Below are 23,625 nucleotides of genomic sequence, written 5' to 3'. Positions count from 1 at the left end.
GTCTGTGGCATTCAGTGAGGAAGTGTTACTCTTGGTTAAACTCTCCTGACCTGAGCAGAGCTTTGACTTCAGCCTTGATCCCTTGGCTCTGATATTTTGCTTAGCAGACTGAGAAGCTGATTTCTTTAGGATTCTTCTTTTGGGAGACCTCAACCTCAGCTGAGATGAAATTAGCTTTGGAAATATATCTTTAAAAATCTGAAGTAGCAGAGATTGCCCAGCTTCCTTCCAATGGCAAAGCTTGCAATAAAATATTTCTTTGAGCAGAGCTCCTATTGCCAGACCATTTGCAGTGACCTTATAGACCCAAAAGTCATTTATCCAGGCAAGTGTATTCACTGGCACAAAGAAGGTCAGAAAAATAGACATTATGTTCTCTGCATCATCAGTTAGACCTACACTGTAGTTAATTTTAATATTCAATTTCTACTGAACAGAGAAAGAAGGTGATTAGGCTGTAGAATGAGATGCAGTAGATACACCGGTTCTTCTTGTGTTTCAACCAATAAGAGGTTTCAGCAGGGATAAGTGAAATAACTCAATCACCTGTTTACTTTCTGATTCCTTCAGATAGCAAAATGCATCCCTGTGTTAGTGGTTAAGGTACCAGAGACTTTGGTATTCAAACAACATCAACATAAGGAAAAAATAGGCCAAGAACTAGGCAGTGTAGTTTGCTTCCTTATTTTTATATTATCTCTTTTTCTTTGACAACTGCATAGCTACACCCAGGGAAGTAGTAATTATATCCAGAACCCAGAGAGGTCCATCATAACATGAAAATGTTGTGACATCATAGTCCTTGGTTAGGGAAATTATAATGATGGCAAAGGTTAAAGCCACAGTGTAGGACAGGCAGAGAAACAGAAGAGCCTCAGAGGAGAGTTTCTTGCTCAAAGAAAGGACAAAACTCTCCCATTTTGAAGGAGAATTGTCACAAGGTAAGCCACCTTACTTTTAAAATGCTTTTTTGCATGGGGATGTTTTTGCAAAAGTTGTTCAATTGTTTAAAACCACTCATGGGTGAGGTGGAGGAGAGGAAATAATGAGAAACAAATTCAGTGGAAAAACAAGTGTTGATGGTGTGACAAGGCAGTGAAGTAAATTTATGAACTGATTTGATCATGGATATTAGCACCTCCTTTCCTTCCAATATGAGTCAGAATGAACATAAACATCAGAGCTACATGGAAAAATGTAGCACTGGGTGGGGGGGGAGGGGAGCAAAGGACAATTAAAAAGACCTTCCCTTTTTTGCAAGTTTTTCCATTTGCATTTTTAAAATATTTACTACAAAAAGAAACACAAACTCTTGAAATAGCTTTCCCATTTCTCTTCTGACTGGGAGGAGAAAATAAGAGGACTAAATGCAGTTTGTGACACACCAATAAATTTCAAAGATAAATGCTACTAAGACATTAGTGTTATTTTTTCTTCGATATGCCATGAGCCAGTATTTTCTATGCTGTGAATTGTATTATGACAGGACAAAAGTACTTCGTATCACATTGTATTAACTTTTCAAATACTCTTGGATTGGTATTTCTCCAGAAATAACAGAATATGCTAAGTTAGAAGGCTGCTATTTCAATGATGAATTAGATGTTCACTTTGGTTTTCATTTTAAGGAACTAAACTTAATTTGATAAGTTTCAAACATTGATGTACATTGAACCATTTCACTACGAAATGTTTGTCCTCAGACAAATCTTAGATTTCTATTGTCTCAGCCATGTGCTTGTGCCTTTGTGCAATATAACAACCTTGTTTCTCTAAGTTCATTGGAACTGGCAAGAAACAAAGGAAGCTTGAATTCCAAAGCACACTCAAAATTTGCTTTATAACCATGACTAATGTCAAATCTGAACTCTATCTAATAGAAATATTGAGCAACTTCATGCTGATCTCTTCTTGATGCCAGCTATGACTGGCTATAATAGCTGAGGTCAGACCACTATCCCTGATGTGTATGCTCTGCTCACAGAATTTTCTTTTGTAAGGAACTCTACTCAGGAAGAATAGTTCAAGCTGGCCTAATGCAATGAAATTAAAAACATCACACACATCCTGACATTTAATAGTCCTCAAGACTCCAGGAATTCAACAGGGCTTAATTATTAAATTGGTATCTATCCAGATACGTTCATCTATACATATATTCTAAGATTTTTTAAAATATAAAATGTAGACATGTGGATAGCAGAATACGCCATGAAAAATTTTTATCATTATCTTAACCCATATGAAGACTTCCCCCAAAATATGTTCTTAGAAAGAGAACAAGCAGACCCAGCTATGATTAGATTTTTCTTCATAAGAGCAGAAAATTGCATGATGTAAATATTGTTTTTATTGTACAGATGTGCTGTAACAAAGAAAAATGCATGCAATATTGCATTTTCTCTACTAAAAAATGAAAAAGTTACTATAAAAAAAGAGTAATCCTTAGCCTGTGTTATATAAACTTAAAGAAATGGTAATCAACCTTGATGCGTGGCTAAGGCACACATCTGTCTGTATGATTTATGACAGAACACAACCAGAGAATAAACTGCTCTTTTTTTTTTAAAAAAATCCTCCCTGTAAGAGGATATTCTGCTCTACAATGAAGCATAGATATTTTTTCCCTTATTTTCTTTTTCACCAAGCTAAGAATTGTTATTATACATCTACGAGATGCAGTTTCTTAGCAGTCATTATAGAAATCCTTCCCAGTCTTTTCTGTATAGAAGTTGAGAGTTGTTCATGAACAGAGAAATGATTCAACCTGTTTTATTACAAAAGGAGAAAAAATCTTCTCCTGAAAAAACATAATTATAATTAATTAAATGAATTAAACTTAAGGAAGTTAAGTCTCTTTTTATTTCTATCAAAAAGATTAGTGTATGGAAATAGGGCTAGATATTTTCATTATTACTATGTTTTTTTAATGCTCCTTAGTTTGAACAGGACATTTCAAAGGGCTAAAGAGAGTTTCAGCTTCATGTTTATTTGATAAAATTTCCAATCACAGTATCAGCCATAGTAAAGACAACATGGACATTATCAGTACTGGAATTTAATGAAGACCACCTAACTAAACCAGTATAAGCTGCTGAACTATCACAAAGAGATTAGTTTTCTTTTTATGTAGTTATAGACTGTATTTAAAGCAGTAAAACTTTTCAGTTTTTTTGACCACTGAATTTGATTATGAATACAATTTTACTTGAGATAGAGCAGAAGGGCTTGAGCCACTTACATGGACTCCAATGACAAGACTTCCACTATGTTCAAGTGTAAACTAATAAGCAATTTAATGTTTTCGATGGCCTGCAGTCTTATCATCAACCTAATTTTAGATCAAGGTCATTAATGTGGGTTGAAACTTCTTTTACTGTAAATCAGTTACCATCTCTTCAGTGCAGGAAATAACATGACATGATAGCAGAACATTCCACTGAATTTAAAAAAACCAAACCCACTCAGTGAAGAGCCTAAAATCTTTCCCCCAGTATTGTTCTTTGTTTAGAGTTGTAATGAAACACTTTCAAAGGTATATCTCACCAAGTCAATTTATGCTACTGGTGCTGGCTGGACCTGACAAACTGGCTGGCAGGGAGAATGATGCAAGAGACTCCCGTGCAAAATTTCTGGATTCCTGCCTCAGGGAGGAAGCAAAGAGTGCTTATGTATTTGTCACATTTAATGGCCTTTTCAGAAGGAAATTGTGTGTCCTGTGACATCTGTGGGCAGGAAAGGTGACCTAATAGAGAAAGGGAAGGTCTAGCATTAGTGAGAACAGAGTGGCCAAGTAGTAATTCTAGAGTCATGGCAAAGCTATGTGATGATGTTTATGCAATACTGGATTTAGATGGGCCGGGAGGAAGCTTAAAAAGAGTAGGAGGCATGGGAGATGGATTCAGGCCCTGCCTCTGCTTTAAGTCAAACACCTTATAGCATTAAGTTATGTTACTCTACAATTGTATCTGTTTCTGCATCTCTTTCATTCTTCCTGCAACATTTAACACAGAGAGATCAGAAATGTCTTAAGCAATTTTGCATATGGAAGAAATGCAGTTGCTCCGCTTAAAAGACTTTTATTTGGAAGGCATACACCAAAAGAGATCAAAAAAAGAATAGATTTCACAATAAATGATTTGTTTATATGACACCAAAAAATAAATGTAAAACACCTAAACAAAGACAACAGTTTGGAAACTACTCTCTATCCTTTTAAAATCTGTAACATGCCTTTGGAGAAGATTTTACTTTTTCTTCTATCTCCAAATTCTATTATTTGTCACTGTACTGAAATGGCATGAAATTTATACCAGAATGACAAGACAATTGGGAAGGAAATAGAGTCATCATATTATTGATGACTCTATTTCCTTCCCAAATACCATAATATTTAATTATCATCACATCTTAAAAAGAGGAAAAATGTGTGTATGCCTACATAGAAAAATGTAGTAGTACAGAGAGCAGTGCTGGTAGAAGAGACAAAGATTTTAAAAATATGAGTTAGATGCAGAATGTCAGATTCCACAAAGTCTTAATTGCCTGATAGTAAGACAGGGCTACTGCCAGTGCCAAAATATTAAGTAGAGTGGAGACCTCTGCCCAAGGATATTACAAAACCTATTACAGTCAGTTTAGACTCTCTGCTGATAAAACTTTCAGTTGTGCCTCATCTCCAAAGCAATCTTGCATCAGTTCAGGGAATGAAACTCATAGAACCACTTCACTTTGAGTCAGATTTTGGAAGTGCACAATATTACTCCACACCAACTCAAGAGAGAATATAGCTCCTCATGGACTCCAAAGTGGCATCTTGCTTCTGTGGCTGTGGGACCCAAAGGTGGCCATGAGACTTTTTTTTCTTCATTTTTTTCCCTTTTTTTTTTTTTAATGTATCTAGATCATAAACCAGGTTTTTATTTTCTTAGAAGACCACCCATGATGTTTCCTCTTTCTCTTTTACCAAGCTGTTTTTCATTGGGAATAATATGTTTGCCCTTACATGTACCAGCCAGGAAAAGCTTTTCATTAATAAGTGCAGTTCAGAAAATGCCTGTGTTCATTTTCACGAATAAGTTGTAAGATAAGGAAATGTTTCTGCATCTCTTTCCCGGATGGTGGGTTACCAAAATTTTATGCACACATGGAGCAGTATGCATAAAATAGCTTCTGAGAATGTTTATGTCAGCTGGAGACCACAAAACCTGACTAGCAGGAATTCTATGAACTTTCTCCAAAGACACACTGGGACTTTGCCTTTCTGCGAGTCTAATTTTTAAAGGCCAGGTTTTAGAAAAAACACCTTTGCAGGTGACTTGTAGGGTAAAAATGATATGTACAATAACATGCCATTTCTCCATTATTAGAATATTTGCATTCAAATGCTATCACTCACCACGTAATTATTATGTCTGGCATAAAGTTTATTTCTGCAGAAGACAAAAATATGCTTTACATAACTTGCTATCTCCTTGCAGCTTATCTCAAGGCTTTGTGACAAACACTTCCAGCATTGGTTTAAAGCCAAACATCACCTCTTAGGGCTCCTTGCTTATGCAAATACGGATGTTTATGTCAATGGGGAATATTTTTATGAAAATGTATTCACTCGCATCTTTTGTTTTTTGTACTTGTTGAGATGCTATGACAGGACACTTAAATCAGGCATAATTGTGATATGAGCCTCTCCAAACTTTTCTTAGAGTGAGGAAAAAAACCCCAGACCTTCAAAGCTGCATTTGATTTAATTAAAAAAAAAAAAAAGCCTTGGAGAAAGCTCATAGATCATAGGTGAAGGAAATTAAAGTAAGCTGGTTTGAAATCTCCCTCTTGCCCAGTATAGCTTTCAGATCAAGATCTTGTTCCCAGTCAGCACTGGGATTCCCTTCACCTGGGAGAAATCTACTTTTTCCTTTTTCTCCATATTTCCTCTCTGCTACAAACTCAGTCTTCCTTCTTATGCTTCCTCCATCAATCCAGAGAACTTCTCTGACCTTGTGGCATAGGTATGGACTCCTTCATTTGCTCTCAGGAAACAGACTCTCCTTCCAGGGGCTCCTGTCTCATCTCAAGCTCAGTAGCTCAGAAAATGTGTGCTCATGGAATTCCCTCTTAGCTATCACACCTTTCAACAATACATTTTATATAAAATATAATAATCACAGAGTGAAAAAAAAAAAAAGTTCAAACAAGGAAGAGATGTTTCATCCAAATTTATTTATTTCAAGTGTGGTGTATAAGCCCACTAATAAAAGAGCTACCAAAACTAACACTTTGTATGTGGAGTATTCCACAGATGAAACTAACTTAGTGAAGTGTATCTGAAATATCTGCCTTACTTAAAATTGCTGTATGTCTGCAAAAACTCATGGTTGAACAATTTGTTTCCAAATTGGACTTTCAACTGAGTAAAAGCTAATCACATCCACAAAAGGTTCCTCTCTGCTCTCTCTCTTCCTTTTGTCTTGTAAGAAATAATAAAGTGAACAGAATTTCCTATTAAATTTTTGCTGGTTCAACAGGGTGGTCTACTCCTTTCAACCCTAGAGCAGTTGTTAGGGGAGCAGGGAGCTAGAACTGGACTTGGCTGCTTGTATTTGATTATCAGAGCCAGCTGGAAAGGGGTCAAACAGTGCCTATAAAGGACTGAGAAACCTCAGCTGTAAAAAACAGCAGGAGGTAGTTTGGCTCCTGTGATTGGCCATGAAGTTTTGGGAGCACACAAGGAAAAAGCAGTGAGGATTCTACACATTTTTAAATAATGATTAGTTTTTCTTTCTTCATACCTGTGTGTGTACATGTGGGTGGGTGGGTTGGTTGATCTTCACATCGCCATCCCTGAGACATTAAAGCACTTGTGAATTAAAATGTCTGAAAGAGGTACAAGAATGTTTCCAGTCAGTCCTGGCAAGATGACTATGAAAGATGAAAATCAGTGGTACTTGTTCTATTTATTACTGGGATGTTTACATTGAGCTTCATATGCATTAGAAAGAAGTGCATGCACCTGCAATCTGAATTTCACTAGGGATTAATAACATCGGGTGCTTAAACTTTCAATGCCCCTCCTGAGAATCTGAAAAAAACCTGACATTTTCTTCTTTTTTTTTAGTGTATTTTCTGTGATGACAAAAAGTCAGTTTTAAAATTAGGGAAAAAATCTCAGCAGTAAATAATTTATTTAATGGGGCTTTTGTGGCTTAGAGATAAACTGCAGATCTTTTCCACATCTGATCTAAGAAAGTATAGTCTTTTAAACACAGAGTTTTAATCAGAAACTTTTGTTTGGAGAATGCTCTTTTGACCAGATGATAAAAATATAAATATACAGCTGCTACTATATCTCAGGAAAGTGTTGATAGAGCTGTGACAGAAGCATCACCCAAATTCTGCTGTAATTAAGAATATGCTTTATTCAGCTGTTGCATGTTGAAGTCAATAGTTTAGTTAAGTGCATACATATTGCAGGAAATAGAAACTTTGAATATGAAGTGGTTTAAAACCAGTTTGTTTTGGGATGGGTGTTGTACAGCACTGTACAGAGACTGGATTAGCAGGATGGTTACAGAGCTTGTGTAGTGACTAAGAAAACTAGCAGAATTGGAAGGGTCAACCTGTTTAATACTCAGGATACTCTGCTGTCTTCCCAAATAATGGTTTAGAGTCAGGTTAAGAAAAGACAAAAAATAAGAATCCATAGAGCTATATTCTATGGCTTCTGTGCCAGTTTGCTTCTTCAGTAATGTCTTAGCCTCCCCAGATCTAGGCAGTTTGGTTTGATGGTTTTGCATCAAATTTGGGTTTTGTTTCCAGAGACCATTGAAATGTCTCAGTTGGGTTTTATCCAGGGTTTAACACGGGGCAGAATAAGGTCTGAAATTAGTCTTTAGCCTGCAAAGAACACCAGTAGGAAAGGAAAAAAAAAAAAAATTTGCTCTCTGGAGATCAGATCAGCTATTGTTCCCTTTAGCAGATAAAGTAATTTATTTCATTTTGATTCACTGACAGTCTAGGTTGCAGAAGATCAGCTCTTTTATTATTGAGATATTTAAATATTTTTCCTATTTACTTCAATTGTGTGTGCTGTCTTCTGTTTGACACTCAATGTGGGCAAGATCTCAGCACTGTTTTTTCCCACTGGATGAGTTTTCCTCTGCCAGCTCTTTAAAACTAGAGGCTAGAATGTCTCTCTTATAATACATTTGCACAAGAAAATTGTCCCGTAATGTCATTTGTTTCTTCCTTATTTCAAAATATTGTAGCATAGTTCCTCCTGTGTCACTCATATTTATAAAGCCAGAGCATTTCAGTGAAACTGTAAATCATGATGCAAATATAGAAAATTTTTTTGAAAAGCATGTAGCAAACAAGCCCTTGTTTAATTTTACGTGAGAATGTTGCTAGCTTATTTGCCAAGGAATGTTAGGCATTGTGCAAGCACATATTAAAATACAAACTGTATCCTAGAAATCTGTAGGGTCCCATAGCATCTGCCATCAGAAATATAACAAAGTGAACCAACACAGTCTGTGTGTTCCAAACAGAAATCTTTAATTTGAAATTTTCAGTGAAATGAGTCAACTGCAGACCCAACTGGGTTTGATTCCATTTGGACTTGATCTTTCATGGATACATTCCATACAGAGAGTATTGAAAAACCTTTTCTCTGCTCATCCATAGCCCTGTCACTCTCTAGAATCTTGACAACCAGGGTGTTTTCTAAGTCCTGGAGCAGGAAATGACATCCCAGGGTGTCTGTGTTCATGTGATGGGCATCACAGCAGGAAGTTTGTGCCAGTGTCTGAGAAGTCCATTTATGTGAGCAAATTTCTTATAAACAAGTTGCAGAATTTCTTAAATATTTTTTCATTTACTTTATCTTCTTCCACATTTTCAGGTTTAAAATAAAAAGGGGCAGACTGGATGGAGAGCAGATATTCATATAGGTGTAGAAAGTTTAATTATTTGAGTTTTTCCAGTCAAGTGTGTTTCTCTTTTACAGCTGAAGCTTAAACTGCTCTGAGCTATTCCAATTTGAACTTGGCTTTCTGATTAATGTCCTTAGCTGGAGCTTTTGTGAAAACCCACATACATGTCTGAGTAGATATTAAAGTCTAAAAAGTGCCCAGGAGTTCTGCATGCCCCCAGGCATTCTGTGTTGCAGAGCTCTGGCAGAGCAGGTTCCTGGTGGGTTCTCCTGCAGGCTGCCCCTGCCACGGGATGGTGCTTGCAGTGAGCCTTGGCCTTATCCTAAGAGAGATTAAGTGGGTGGGCCATGGTAAAACTGCACTGAAAAGTTTCAAAAAGTGAAATATTTCAATATCATTTATCTAGGCTTGCCTTTATAAGTAGATATAACTTCATTCCAATGAAAATCAATCAGAGATTTGGGGGGATGGAGGAGGTTCCTTGGGTTGGAATTTTTTTTCCAATAATGAGACAATCCTAACAGACCCCAGTTGCAAACCAAGAGGAGCTCACTTAATTACAGCAAAAAAACCCTGAAACTTTAAATAAGTGCAATATGACTGTGTTTCCTCAAAAGAACCCTGCCATGCACTATCCCAAATCTTACTGAATTAAGAATAGTACCTGTTACACAGTCAAGACTTTGGATGCTTTTAAATGATGCTTCTAAACAGTGCTGTAGTAATTGATTATGTTCCTATTTACTGTTCAGAAGTAGGTAAATTTTTATGTTTTTTTTTTTTTTCTGCAAACTGGTTGTATTTTTTAAATATAAAATTATTTTCCTTTAGGAGTATCAAAAGAAACATCAATCAAACTGGATAAATTTGCTTTGACCACTAAACTCTTGTGGCTGTGTGAGGTAAGATCTTTTGCTCTTCTTCTTTTTCTATTTTTTTTTTCCTTTTTTGACATACATTTAAATAACTTAAATCTAACAGTTCCTTCCTGCTTGTTTCTCAGGGATTAAGAATTCTGTGCAAATTTAATATGTTGCTAAAGGGCCTAACTAGTTCTCTGAAATTCATTTAAGTGATTATAATACTGGCTTTGTTTAATTTTCTGTTAAAATCTCAACTAAATTTTCATCCAGACACTACTGATCTGATGGAGACAGATAGATACTTGTAAGAAGGGACAGGTGTGTCCTGTGTCATGATGTGTCCTATAGTTTTGGTGCTTGATTTGTGTCCTGACAATGTCACGCCTGCTTGTTGAGGTGGGACCTGGCACAACAGGACATTGCTTGTACATTTTGATTTAATTTCAGTGAAATTTCAGTGAAATTTCAGTGGATGGCCACACCAGGGGCCTTCCTCCCGTGGAGCTGGGAATCAAGACTGGTATTTCTGCCTCTGGGTCAGAGATGCCCATGGTATGAAAGTGTGATAGGATGGTAAATACACTACTGCTCTGAATTGTAAATGTTGTTTTCATACCTGGTAATCTTCTTGTTCTGGAAGAAGCACCATTTACAAGAGACCACCCTTGCAGGCTCAGCTCTTGGCTGGATACTTGGATATCTGAAATAGTTTCAGGTACAAGAGCTCAGTTACTACACCTATGATTGATTTGACCAGCACAAATTTTTAAAATGAAAACTTCAGATGGGAAAGGAAATCCATTAGGTTAATACCCTTGTGGTTTTTAAAGTTCCCTGTTCTATCGGAATTGTGACTAGGGGGATAAGTTTCCTTGCGTGGACTCTGGAGTAGTAACAATCACTGTTTGTGTAGGTTCTTCTCACAGAGGTTGGCTTTGAGTACTAGTTTTATTTAGATATTCTGAATTCTTTTAGGAGTGTCTCTTTTACCTAATTACACTGTACTTTTTGCATAGATGCAACTTAATATTAAATGGTGCAAATACTTGTTTAGAGTTGCATCCTTCCAGGATATGCTTCTGTGAAAGTATTAAAACACTTCACTGTTTTCTTGGAGAATTTTTTCCTCACCCAATGTATCAGCTGTTGCATATGGAGCAAGGTACACAAAGGTCTTCTCATATTTCTGTCCTTTACCCCTGGAGTTACATTCACAGTGGGGAGAAAGGGAGAGATTTCTCCCCCCTTTACACAACCAAGAAAGAGTTCTAATAATTTAGCCCTAAGTGTTTAAGCCATGCTCCAGTGCTGCTGAATCTGAGTTTGGCATCATTTGAAGGAGCTTGCTGAAGTGTGAAAGGCAATGATGTGGGTATGATTAAAAAGTATTGAAAAATTATAGACCACACTGCAAGAGGCCTTTGTTCAGGTGGATGAGGTCAAGGCAGGTTAATACACAAGGAACACTTTTGTAGCTGATGCCTGTGTATGTCAGGCAAAGGCATATGAAGAGTTGTTTCATCAGGTGTATAGTCTCCTTCACCTTACTGGCCAGACTGCAATTGGCAGAACAAATTTTGCAGTAATAGAAGCTGATCTCACAATTCATAATTTTAGAAGGCATTGCTTCTGCTAATACATAACCTGTACTTAATTGTCTCTATTCTATGTATTTGATGTATTTCATTTCTGGCTAGCTGAGAATGTGAGCAATAACGGAGAAGGAAAATTGAGAGTGGGGTATTTTACATAACCCCACAAAAAACTCAGGTGACTAAAGTCTGAAAGGTATGATAAATTTTAAAGGGGTTCCTGCTTCCTCGAGCAACTCTTTCCATATCTTAATTGAACCCATTAAAACTGTAATATAAAGGTTTTACTTTGGGTTGATTTAAAAGTAAAAGCAGCATGTTAGCAAGTGGCAAACTTCCAAGATAACCACACACTTTAGGATGGGATGAATGTCATTTCCAACACTCTGGAACTATGACTGACCCCAATTTATGGATATTTTTTGATACTAAATAATATTTTAGTCCTATTTTCATGGCTGTATCCCAGACTATAGATGAAAGCTAAGTATCTGTTTTCTTTTTTTGGCAAACAATGATGTCCTGATTTTTCCAATCTAAATTGCCCTCCAGGGCACTAATAAAACAAGTCATGGCTCACAAAGTAAATTTCCTGTGTACTAATTGAAAACTGTTTCAAAATTTATTAAGGTTTCAATCATCTTCCCAAGATCTAATGCTTGCACTCATGGTTCTCAATCTGACTGCTAATATTCTTACCTGAAAGGGGAAAGAAGCATTAAAGATACTTCTCAGGTATTTTAAAATAAAGTGGGGGGGGAAAGGGGAATGAAAATAACAATAACAGAAAACCACACATCTCATATTGTTGAATGTGGTTTAAGACAACATCTGAAACTAAGCACTCATTCTCATGAAATATTTGGGTTTATTGTACTTGCCAAAACCTCCCCTATACGTGTTCCCAGACAGGGTTGTAATGCATGATCTACTAGGATTTGCTGCTAGTCCTCATTCTAAGGTGGTAGAAAAGGCAGAAAAGCCACAACATTGGTTTCTTCTTTTTTGCTAGGCTTTCTGTGTCATTGCTGTGTAAACTGCAGGAGACAGAGAGGGAGCAGGGCTGTTGAAATGTCCCAACTTTCTCCCCCTTCAAACCACATCACAAAGAAGTGTAAGTGCTGTGCAAACCGTCCCACAGCAACCCGCAGAGAGCCTTCTGCTCTGGGCTTCCTCTCTCCAAAATATTGTGCTGGGAGGGAAGGCACTTGTCAGATTTTCTGGCAGCACATTTCATAGCAGAGTTCCTCTAGCAAGGGAACCACAACCTCTTGTGCAGACTGAATTAATAACGTGACAAGAGCATTTGTCCTCCATGTGGATGAGGGCTGGCTGGAAAACTAGAACTCTGGCTTCTGAAAGATTTCAGGGTTTAGAAGTTTGTTTTATTTCCTTCATCATGCTAAATCAAATTGTGTAAAGGAAAAACAGGGTAGGAAAAAATCCTCAACCCCTATGACCTTATTTTCCTAAAAATACCAATATATCAATGCTCTAAAATAGTTAAATTGTTATGAAGATCACCTCTGATTAAAAAGCAAAACAAAACTCTATTTCTCTCATGTCTCAAATAAAACCCAGGATAAAATCAGACTCTTTTCATTGTTTTTACTGCAATTGTTTTGGTTTGTGCAAATACTTAAATATTGGAAAATAGACCAAATGGCTTGATGGGGATATAAAAATGAAATTTCTATGGGCAACTGTTCTGTGTCTCAGGGAATATGGGAGACCACAGCTCAAATCTCAAACATTTTTTGGTTCATGGTGATCCCTCAGGAAGAAGATGGTGAGGTAAAACTGTGATTGTGAAGTGTCTCCAAGGATGTCATTTTGTGCACCCTACGTCCTTGGAGAGATACAGTCTTTCTGATTGTCATTGCATATTTATACAAAATTATCTTCACTGGACCATGACACACATGCATTAATTCTCTATCCTCATGTTTTGTCTAAGTAAAAGTACAGTCAAGGCAAACATACTCCCTAGGGATAGTCTGTTATGGATCTATCTGAGAAAAGTTTCAAACAAAAACCTTCTCAAAAACTATTCATTTTCATTATAAGTAATAATAAAAAATGTTCTAGCAAATCATAATTTTTGGGTAGGAAAGGGACTTTCCTGGAGAAGTCCCATCCATCTGCAATGCAGATGGCCTTTGTTCAAGATCTGAGCCCTGAAAGCTGCATGGAACAGCAGTAAATCCTCATGAGGTGGATTCCAGCAGCAGCTGTGTGTTTGTGCTGTACCTACCATACCTTTCACCCACCCTGCCTTTCCCCTTCCAGCACAAGAAGCAGCACTCAAAGTCTCCCACCCCTGCTCTACTTGGCTCCAATTCTAAATGGCTCCAATGCTAGAGAGGTGTGTTCTCTGCTAGCATACATAACGGGACCACATTAATGTCTGATAGCTATTTTATCCAGCCACAGATTCTCTGTCAAGACTCATGTTCATGGCAGAGGCAGCAGAAGAGCAGATGAGCAGCCGTTGCAATGCTATAAACTAATTCCCAGATGTAGAAGAGTCTAGTTGTAATGGCTGTACTGTACATGTGGAAATTAAGTCTAAACATACTGCAGTCCCCATTCGCTTGTGAGCCAATTAAAATGTCACTCATGACAGCAGCATAGTAGATACTGTGTTTCTCCTTCTGTTCTCTTGTATGCATATCATCTTGGTATGTTCATGATAATTTATGGGAAAAAAAGATAATACAGACATTTCACCATCATATGGTTTTTGCTATGCTGAGTACAATACTACACTTAATTCCAAGAACTTTAAGAGACACCTATTGAACCCCAGAAATAACCATTCTTTTCAAACTGTTCTAAGCAGCAGTTGCACTTCTTCAGTTTTTTCCTATAGTAGTTTCCTTCAGTTTTACATACTATTATTTTCCTATAAAAGCTGCAGTAGATAATTTGTCATTTTACAAATAATATATCATCCATATTTTATGCAGATGCGTCTTTTTCTTGGCAGGATTGTACTCCATGATTCCAATCAGAATCATGATGTGATTATGAAATCTGTCAATAGTCAGATAATGTCTAATGAAAAAAATCTTGACAGCCATTCTGTAGAATCCTTCAGATATGAGCCGAGTTTTGAAGTCATAGCAAAGATACGTTTTAGTCTAATAGACAGTTTGTACAGAGATGATAACATATCTGATTTTCAGCTTTATTTCTCATCAGTATGAGAGAGTAAAATATATTCAAAGTTACATAAATTGGGTCTCCTTTTGTACAATTGCAGTGATGGAAGAGAATAAAGCTAGTTGCTGCCTGGGTTTTTTAATTTAAAAATCCTAATGTTAAAAGCTCAGTCCTCTAACACAGGTAATTTTACATTCAGAGAAAGTAGTATTTTTGATTCTCCTTTGCAAATATTCAGTTTCCCCATTAGCTTTCCCATGAGAAAGAGAAGGAAAAGAACATTAATTTAGAGGGCACTGAGGCTGAGAGAAGAAAGAGTCACTGTCCTCTAAAGTACCACGCATTGATGGGCAGGACTGCTGTGTTTAGTGACAGGCCTTTATCTTTCAGTGAAGTTTAGCTTTATAAGCAAGTTTGTATTTTCTTTGTCTTTAGAAGGGAAGTATTCTCAGACCAAAGTTCCTTCACCACATTTGGTTACTTTTTTGGAGTTCCTATCTCCAATCTAAATTTACATGAACACTGACTAAATCTCATTTCTGATGACTTTTTCAAACAAGATAGGAAAATTACAATGACATCAAGCATTCTGAATAGCACATGAGTTTGGTTTCATAGGTTTGCTCTAGTACCTTTTTTAATTACTTAATTCAATTAGCTTCCTCAATGTTATGAAATTCACTGAAGGAGAACCCCTTAGATAAACAAAGAATTGAGTTTATCCCCAGATATCATAGAAAAATAGCTAGATGTCACTTCAAAAGATTTTAGTATTTGGAAGCAACACTTAAGAATATTAAAAATTGCTGCGAGGTCACCAGTGCATTTCTGTTCCTACAACACTTCTATTTGTTCCAGTGGGGGTCCAAATATTTTGGAAGCTGAGTTCCATACAAATGGTGATTAGAGAACTCTAAAGCAAATAAGCTATACCTTATCCAATTACTTTGGAGCTCTCACAAAGTATTTCCCCCAAGAAAAACACACTCACCAATCCATTTAAATTTTATAATAGCACTTTAATGATATATTAGGCACAGTCAAAAATGGATGAAATAACCAAAGGAAGAAATAAGGGTTCCAATTTAGAGCACAAACTTCTATAAAGTTGCTTGGAATAACTTTTGCTAGATTTATCTCCCTATTGTGTTTCTTTTTGTCTCTGCATTCCTGTGCTAGGAATTAGGCCTGAGAGGGAAAGCTATACTTCTAGCCTAGCCAGGGGCCAAGTACCAATCAGGCTATCTGAACATTCCTCTTCTGTTAAAGGCAAACCTCACTCTAATAGAAAATTTCAGCTATGTCCCAGGACAATGCTACTTCAAAGGTCAACATGTCATTCATGTCTAAGCTCGGGGACATAGTAAAACTGACATTTGAAACCACAAGCCACAGTGTTTCCTTGAGATTCTTCCTAACATATCACCAGGAAAGGCTGCAGAGTCACACAGTCAGAAATAAACTGTGGACTCTGTGAGGACACAGGCATCCAAAAGGAAAGCAAAAGCAAGGCAATGTGTGCAGCAAAAAAATATTTCTAAAATGCCAAAAGAACATAAGTTGCTATTCTGTTCTCAATATATGGTAGCTTGATTCAGGGGGGAAATATAGATTTTTAGGAATGTCAGCATGAAGATAAACATCACACTCATAGGTCAAGGGGTTGAGGAAGAGGATATGTTCACCACATTTTCTGGCTTTCTGCCCTACCTATGAAGCTGAACATAGTTGTACAACAAGTTATATGTGGTTATGATAATCATATTTAGAGACATATTGGCTATTTTGTTATTTAAAAAGTACATCTGTATCTTCCCAGGAGGAAATGCAGATTTGTTTCTGAGCCAGCTGACATAGCAAAATGAAAATCTGGACTGTCCCTTACTCAGCTGCACAGACATCCTTTTCTCCCTGCCTGCTATTTTAAGTCAGTGTAGGATGAACTTTGCAGTTACTAAATTTGTGTTGATTGCTTTGAAGAACAGCTTGGATAGGTCTGTATGGCTTTTTTACTGAATCGGTGTTAAGGGCCTAATTTTTCCTTTTTCATTCTTTTAGTAAATTTTCTTAGTGTTACATGATTCATTATACCATAAAAAATATTGAAAAATTTCTGTGGTACTCAGAGCTTATTTGTATTGTACATGTATGTAATTTATCCTATAACATAGAATATACATCACATATAAATATATCACTTTGCTTTGAAGAGGTATCCGCTCAGAATTCAATGTCATCAAAATTAGGGAGGTTTCAAACTGAGATACTATTTTGTACCAGAAAAAGATCTCTGTGATTAGATGTAGGGATTTTTTTTTTTTTTTAAAGAATGATTAGAAGGGGTTTTCTTGTTGTTGTTTGGTTGGTTTTTTTAAATGGGATTTTTTTAAAATGTTCTGATCTTGTATTTTCTTCAGTTTCAAGTGTTCTTCTATAGGGCATTCTTTATGCATTTTCATCTGTACCTATAGCTGACCATGGTTATTGGAAAAAAAACTAACAAAACAACCTCCACTTCTCATAATGAGAGTCATGTAGAACAGATATATGGGGCAACCTGTGATTGCTTCTGCTATAGATTTTAGCAATTACATGGACATCAACTCTTCCCTTTCTACAATTACAGACTGGGAAATGAACTGTCCATAATTAGACACAATGATCAAGAAACAATCTATTTATGCAGAAATCTCTGTATCTCAGTCTGCTATGGATAGTAAGTAATGATTTAGGAAAGCTGCACAAACAAATGAATACACATTCTCAACTCCCCTCTTAATGAAACAGTGGCAGTCATCGATTCCCTTTACTCCTCTTGACTTCTGAATTGAAATAGACAATTAAGCTATCTTAGCTTTCTCAAAAAGCTTGTCTTCCCAGTTGGAGCAGTGTGAAAGGAAGCTGTGAGAAATATTAAGAAAAATAGGGCAAAGAAAGAGATATAAAGATTGATTTCTCTTCCCTTAGTGAGTGTTAGCAATTAGGTAAACTGATTTTCAGTGAGGTCATCTGTCACAATTGGAAGCTAATTTGAAAATGGATTAGCTTAGGAAGTAGCAATTTCTGCTCCATGGGATTCAGCAGCAAGTGATTCAATTCTGTAACAGAGATCATAAACTGGCTGAGATCAATGCCCACCTAATGTGCCATTACCCCGGGCACACTTCAGTGACAGCACAGGCAGCCCTGGCTGCAGGGAGTTTCCCTGCTGGCTTTCCCCTGCTCCACACTCGTGTTCCACAGGTGTGTTAGCTGATTATTTTGCCTAAGGGAATAAACAGTTTAGGAGCATTAGAAGGGGTGAAACTGTTTCCCCTCTCTTGAGAATGAGCTTTGTAGTCTGAGATCAGTAGCAACAAGTGAGAAGGATTAGGTGGCACACCCTTTTCTTAGGAAAGGGCTGCATCTGCTATGTGAATGCAGGATTCTGCAGCAGCACAGCAGAGACTAATACACAATCTCCTGGAACTTCCCGTGACAAAGGACCTGAGTTTGGTCAGATTTCTGGGCCTGTGTGAGCACGCAGGTAGATAAAGAAAATCTCCTGCCCTGTCCCTGCCTTGTTCCAAGAAGACTCCCAATAGCATTCAGTCATCTTCTCTGAACTGTTTTGTCTCTTGAAAATCACTACAGCCCAATTGCCCCATCTATCCCTCTTTGCTGCCCATCCTCTTTCCCAGCCAAGCTCAGGTGCAGCTGAATCCCCCAGCTGCAGGTCCCAGCACTGTGATCCAAGCCGGTTACAGAGACTGGAGCCTGGGACCTCACATGGTCAGCAAGCAGATGGTGATGGCAGTGACCTGAAGTTGCTCAGGCGTTCACCACCAGTTACCTCTGATGAATATAGAGACATTTGTGTAGCTGTTCAAGAGAGAAACTGACTGTGTTAATTGCCATCAATCCAGGGATGGTGACCCGAGAAGGTCTGAAGGGATTCAGGTGTATGGTTCAAGCAGGCTTTGCTGGGACAAGATTGAAAACCAGAGCCAAGGTCCTCATGGGGAGAAACATCTGAAAGAGTTTTGTACACTGCCAGTGGGAGGAATTCTAGAATTCAATATCACATAGAATTATTAAGCCTGGAGGCATATAGTTCTCTTACCGTGAGAATTTTTAATATTTTGGAGAACTTTTTTCTCTAAGCTTGGTCAAGATCTTTGGGCCAATACATTTAGAATTTCATATTGAAAGTTCAGCTGGATAAATGAAGAATCTTTGTTGTGATATTTGTACAGTGTTTCCTTGAAATTAATTCTGATATCTTAAAATGCTTACAGGATGAGTAGCTTGCTGTGGAAGACCAGATTTTGAAATGGAAATTGATCCTGAGAAAAGGGAGGGAATCTTTCACTTAAAAATGTGAAAAAGCCAACAACACGGAAACTGAAAAAGAAAGTCTAGAACAAGCTCAGCAGTTTTCTGAGAAAGACTTTTAACAAGCTTTCTAAACCATAGAGATAAATCATGATGATCACCTAGTCATTTAGCTGTAGTGACAATATAAATTTGACAGCAAAAAATGGTGAATAATTGAAGCAAATAAAATATTAAGCTTCACACCCTACTCTCAGGGCATGTGCAATTTATGATTTCATTTTACAATGGAATAACCAGACACAATGCAAACACCAAGAATTAAGACTTCTAAAATTGAGACTCTGTTCACCCAGATATTTGTGGTTGTATAAATACCACAATCCCACATACAGCAATGAATCATAGTTTTCCTTCACATCCTTAGATACAGTTGCTAACACTTCTTTTGTCAAATAATTATTCAGAAAGATGCAATAGAAATCTTAGGATAAAATTCAAATAATTCTTCAAATGGGCTCCTTAGGAATATGAAACATTTCTATTGTTAGACTTTAAACTCTTAGGAGCCCATCTGATTACTGTCTTTTTTAAGGGAAATCAGACAACTAAGTAATATGGCTAGAATCTGGTTCCCCATGACCAAGCCATTTTTAAAAGTGAATTTTAATCTGAAAAGTGGCTTAGATGCCTATCAGAATTTTTTGGGGTATTAGGGAAAAAAAATAAAATAAACAAAATCTGGAAAAAGAGAGTTAATATGGTCTCTGTCTAAAGCATCAGAGCCATCTAAAGATGACACTCAAGTGCACTTCCTTCCTTTCCGTGCTTTCCTTGGAAAGGAAGCACATCCACCTGGAACAGTGCAGAGTCATGGTGTGCTCTGCTATGTCTTGCTTAGTAGCCAGCTGAGGCATCAGGGTTCCATTTCATGCAGTCTAGATACATGCTTAGAAATTGTCTCTTGTGCTATTTTATCTTCTATTTTCCTATGTCAGTAATAATTTTAATGCAGAAAATTTAACAATTTCATGGAATTTCAGAGCAGATGTTTCATATAAGTGTGAAAAGATGTAGTTTCTTTGTTTTAATTGTATTTTGACCTATTGAATCAATGATAATGTCAGGTTTCAGAAACAGTTATTCCATAACACTCTCTGAAAGAAAAATTAGTAGTATCTTGACCCTACTGTGCTTGGAATTTACCACTGAAACAAAACACCAAAATACCAAACAGAATGATGAAAAAAAAAATGGAAATCAAATATTAGGGGACAAAAATCCAACTAATTTTAATGTGAAGCTTTCCAAGTTTCTAAGAGAATTATATTGTGTCAATGACTGAAACAGAAACAACAAAGATGCTGACACTCAGGATTCTCTCTGGTGCTTTGTACCCAGCTGTGCCTTTCTTCATCTTCACAGCAGCAAATACACTTTTTTTCCTGTTTCACTATTTCTTCATAGTTTTTTCTAGTGTGCTAATTTTAGAAAGAACGATAAGAACAAATCCCTGAATTTGATTTCTGAAGCAAATACTATGTATTATTTCCAGAGCTGGTTTTGCAAAGGCTATGTAACCAACAAAAACCCTGTGGCCCTCATTAAGATGTCTTTCTCTTAAAAATTAATAATATCACTTAGAAGTTCTTAGGCTCACCTCCTGTCACACTGGTGCAACATTCAGCTTGACTTTAGCAGTAGAGTGTTGAGTTTAGCAATTGGATGGGGCTGCAGTTGTTTTTAGTGCAAGAAGGGGCATTATTTAAGTCAAACCTAACCTACCAGTGATTGCTATGGCTGGACTGTGGGGTCATTCTCACATGGCAATTGTATGTCAACATACAGTTAATAAACAAAGTGACACTTTGTGATTATTGCACAGCAAGTTAGAAGTGAGGTGAAATTTCCTGCCTTTTCTGTGGAAGAAAATCTATGATGTCAGTGACACCAGCTCGCATTTTTTTAACCATAAAAACTGAAAGAGGCTGGTTGGGTGATTAGATGTAGGAAAATTAGTTTTTGATGAAGTGTTGGCTAAACATGCCAAGTAAAATTCAACCCTACTCTATGTCCATTGAGCACATGGGAATAACACCAAAGACAAAATTTTTCTAACCTTAAACCCAACATTTTCTTTTACTTCTTAAATCTATCCTTCAAAAATCCTAACTGAAGTTCAACTATTCAGTGTGCCTGACTCTTCTACGGAGTGAAAGAACTTTGCAGCAGTGACTTTGAGGCAAATTGGCTTTTTAACACAAAGTGTATTAGCAGATGAGAAATTCTGTTGTCCTTTGTTCATGAAAGTCACAAGTGCTCAAGTATTTTGCTGACATCTTGCAGAATGGAGCCATCAGCAACAGTGGAGTGGGAACATCCTTCTCCACATCAACAGCTGAGGCTTTATTACTCTTTACAGATGGGCATTGTGTCCATGGCATTTCTCAATCCTCCTTCTAGGCAGGGAGCATTTGGGATACTCAATCTGTAACTAACTGTGACTCACCAAATCTTTAACTTATCAAGAGTGTTGTCAGATGTCCTGGAGACACATCCACAACTCAGGATGTAAAATGAAATACACATGCTGCCTGATCCATTTTGCAAAGAAATGAAGGTGCCCAGCTTGTGTTAGCTGACCAAGTTTCACTGAGGTATATGGAGGTGGGATGATCTATAGCATCAGCATGTAGTCTTTGTGGTGTTTAGATTGAACATCTGGGCTTGTGTACTTATCAGAGGTAAGAAAAATTAATAATTAATCTGAGATCTAGCTATACTGTAGTATACTAGCCATGTGCTATATGTGGTAAATGCTGAAGCTTCAAAAAGAATGAAGGAGTTCAAGCCAGCCTAAATGCCTCCTTACCCAAAGAATGTGTGTGACTCACTCTGTAAATCAGGTTGGAACTTTTGTCAGACAGGTTGGCACTTTTGTCATTTTACTGTGAGTACCACCATATTTCACGGAGACTGGTCATCAAATTAGGCTTCCACTGACTTGAAATATTATGGAAGGAATGAAAACATATCACATGTCATAGCTGTATGAGCTCTGCCATACCTTCCCACCAGCTAACCACCCTGAAGATATGTGTGTTTCCTAAGATATTCTAAAGTCAAATTCTCAATGTTATTGTTCTGGTGGGTTTTTTTATTTATTGTGCCTAGCAACTTCAAAGAGAGAAATTGTATCATGGCTGTTTGCATAAAAAATATTTCAGCTTCATATACACATGGAAATATTTAAAATGAAATACTGGTTCAGATAGCTGGAGAAACACCAAGTTCTTGTTATGTACGCTTCTTGGATTCTCTGTACAAACACAAATCTAAAGCAAACCAATAGGCATTTGTATATGAGTTTTCCTCTGAGCTTCTTTAGAGACCATTTCAAATCCACTATGTGTATTAAATTATGAACCATAACTGCCTTCCCCATATCGAATCCAACATCCACAAGTAACTGTTCCGTTATTTAACGCAACTCAGATGAAAAAAACAGCACGTCTTATTCATGTCAAAAAGTATCACTGGAGAAAATACTCCCCCACACTCAAAGGCAGCAGAATACTCAGCTTATGTTGATGAGTATAACTCAGTATAACCCTGTATCCTCCTGGATCACAGATCTTATAGGACCATGAGAAATGCATTCTGGCTAGTAGACATTTTTAAGCAGTTACAACTCTCCTTCTTAATAGGAGAAGAGTACACTTGGCTTCAGAAGGCAAAATGCAGAGACATTTCACTGACACCAGTTCCCCCAAACTCTTTCTTTTAACATCCCCTTGGATGTTTTCATTACTTGAAGGAAAGCCAATATTCATACACTCGTTATATCCTCCTTTACATCTGAGGAGCCCAGAGGTATAGTTTTTACTTGATTGCTTTTACTTTAGTAACTTCACAAAGTTTGTTTTAGGGATTTAGCTTGTAGTCACTGAAGTCTTCTTGGATAGCCACACTTGATTTCTTGTAAATAATGACTCACCATGTTTAATCCTCTGACAGATAGTATTGAAAGTACACTAAGTGGAATCAGAAACCAAGATGTTAAATAATCACCTATTGGATTCATGAGGGACTTCCAAGAATCTAGAACACAATCTAGTCTCTTTCCAACAGACTCAACAGAGTCAGCCAAAAGATTTACACATCAAGATTAGATATTGACTGGGTGTCCAATCCATAGTTACTATCTAAATCAGCATCCCGTCATGTACAGAATGGATAAACACACCACTCCCAGTACTCAGCCTAAGCACACACAATACAGTCAGGCGAACTTCAGATTGTTTATACAGTGATTTTCACATGAATAAACTCTGGAATCTGCCCTGAGATTAGCTCTTCTGATTTAAAAGAAATGTAACAAAAATCCTTTATCCTTCTTCACAGATCATTTTTTTTTCATTCACCCTAGTGAGTCAGAGCTCTGGCGTGCACCCTCAGGCCTCCCATAGCTATGTTTAACATGAGTCTCTAAGACTGGAGGACAAAAGTGGGTTTTTTTCTTAGTGCTTAAGGAAGAGCTTTGATACCAGCAAAGACAGAATTCAAATCCCACAGTCTGGTGGCTTTGTTAGAAGCGATGTGTCAACTGGGTTTAAGTGGCATGTCCATTAATCCTGGATGTGTTCAGCTGACAAACTGTAAGATAGGCAAAATTTTCCTAGCCAGGCAGGTCCATAATGGAGCATTACAAACTGCCTTCAGGTCTGCTCTCCTGAACATTTCTGCTGCCATGTGCTTGGG

The 23,625-nt window shown here is 37.2% G+C and overlaps 1 protein-coding gene across 1 annotated transcript in view; it reads left to right on the top strand.

Annotated features, from left to right (window-relative positions):
• Positions 1–837: 837 nt before the first annotated feature.
• Positions 838–23,625, top strand: part of SEMA3A (semaphorin 3A) — a 244,878-nt gene continuing 222,090 nt past the window's right edge. Inside the window, exons 1-2 of the mRNA XM_059847452.1 lie at positions 838–941; positions 9,762–9,832. The gene's annotated coding sequence lies outside the window, so the exon portion shown is untranslated. The remainder of the gene's footprint in view (positions 942–9,761; positions 9,833–23,625) is intronic.

This window comes from Haemorhous mexicanus, chromosome 5 (assembly GCF_027477595.1).
Source record: "Haemorhous mexicanus isolate bHaeMex1 chromosome 5, bHaeMex1.pri, whole genome shotgun sequence".
In the NCBI taxonomy this organism is placed as follows: domain Eukaryota; kingdom Metazoa; phylum Chordata; class Aves; order Passeriformes; family Fringillidae; genus Haemorhous; species Haemorhous mexicanus.
This window is presented reverse-complemented; position numbering and strand designations above follow the sequence as displayed.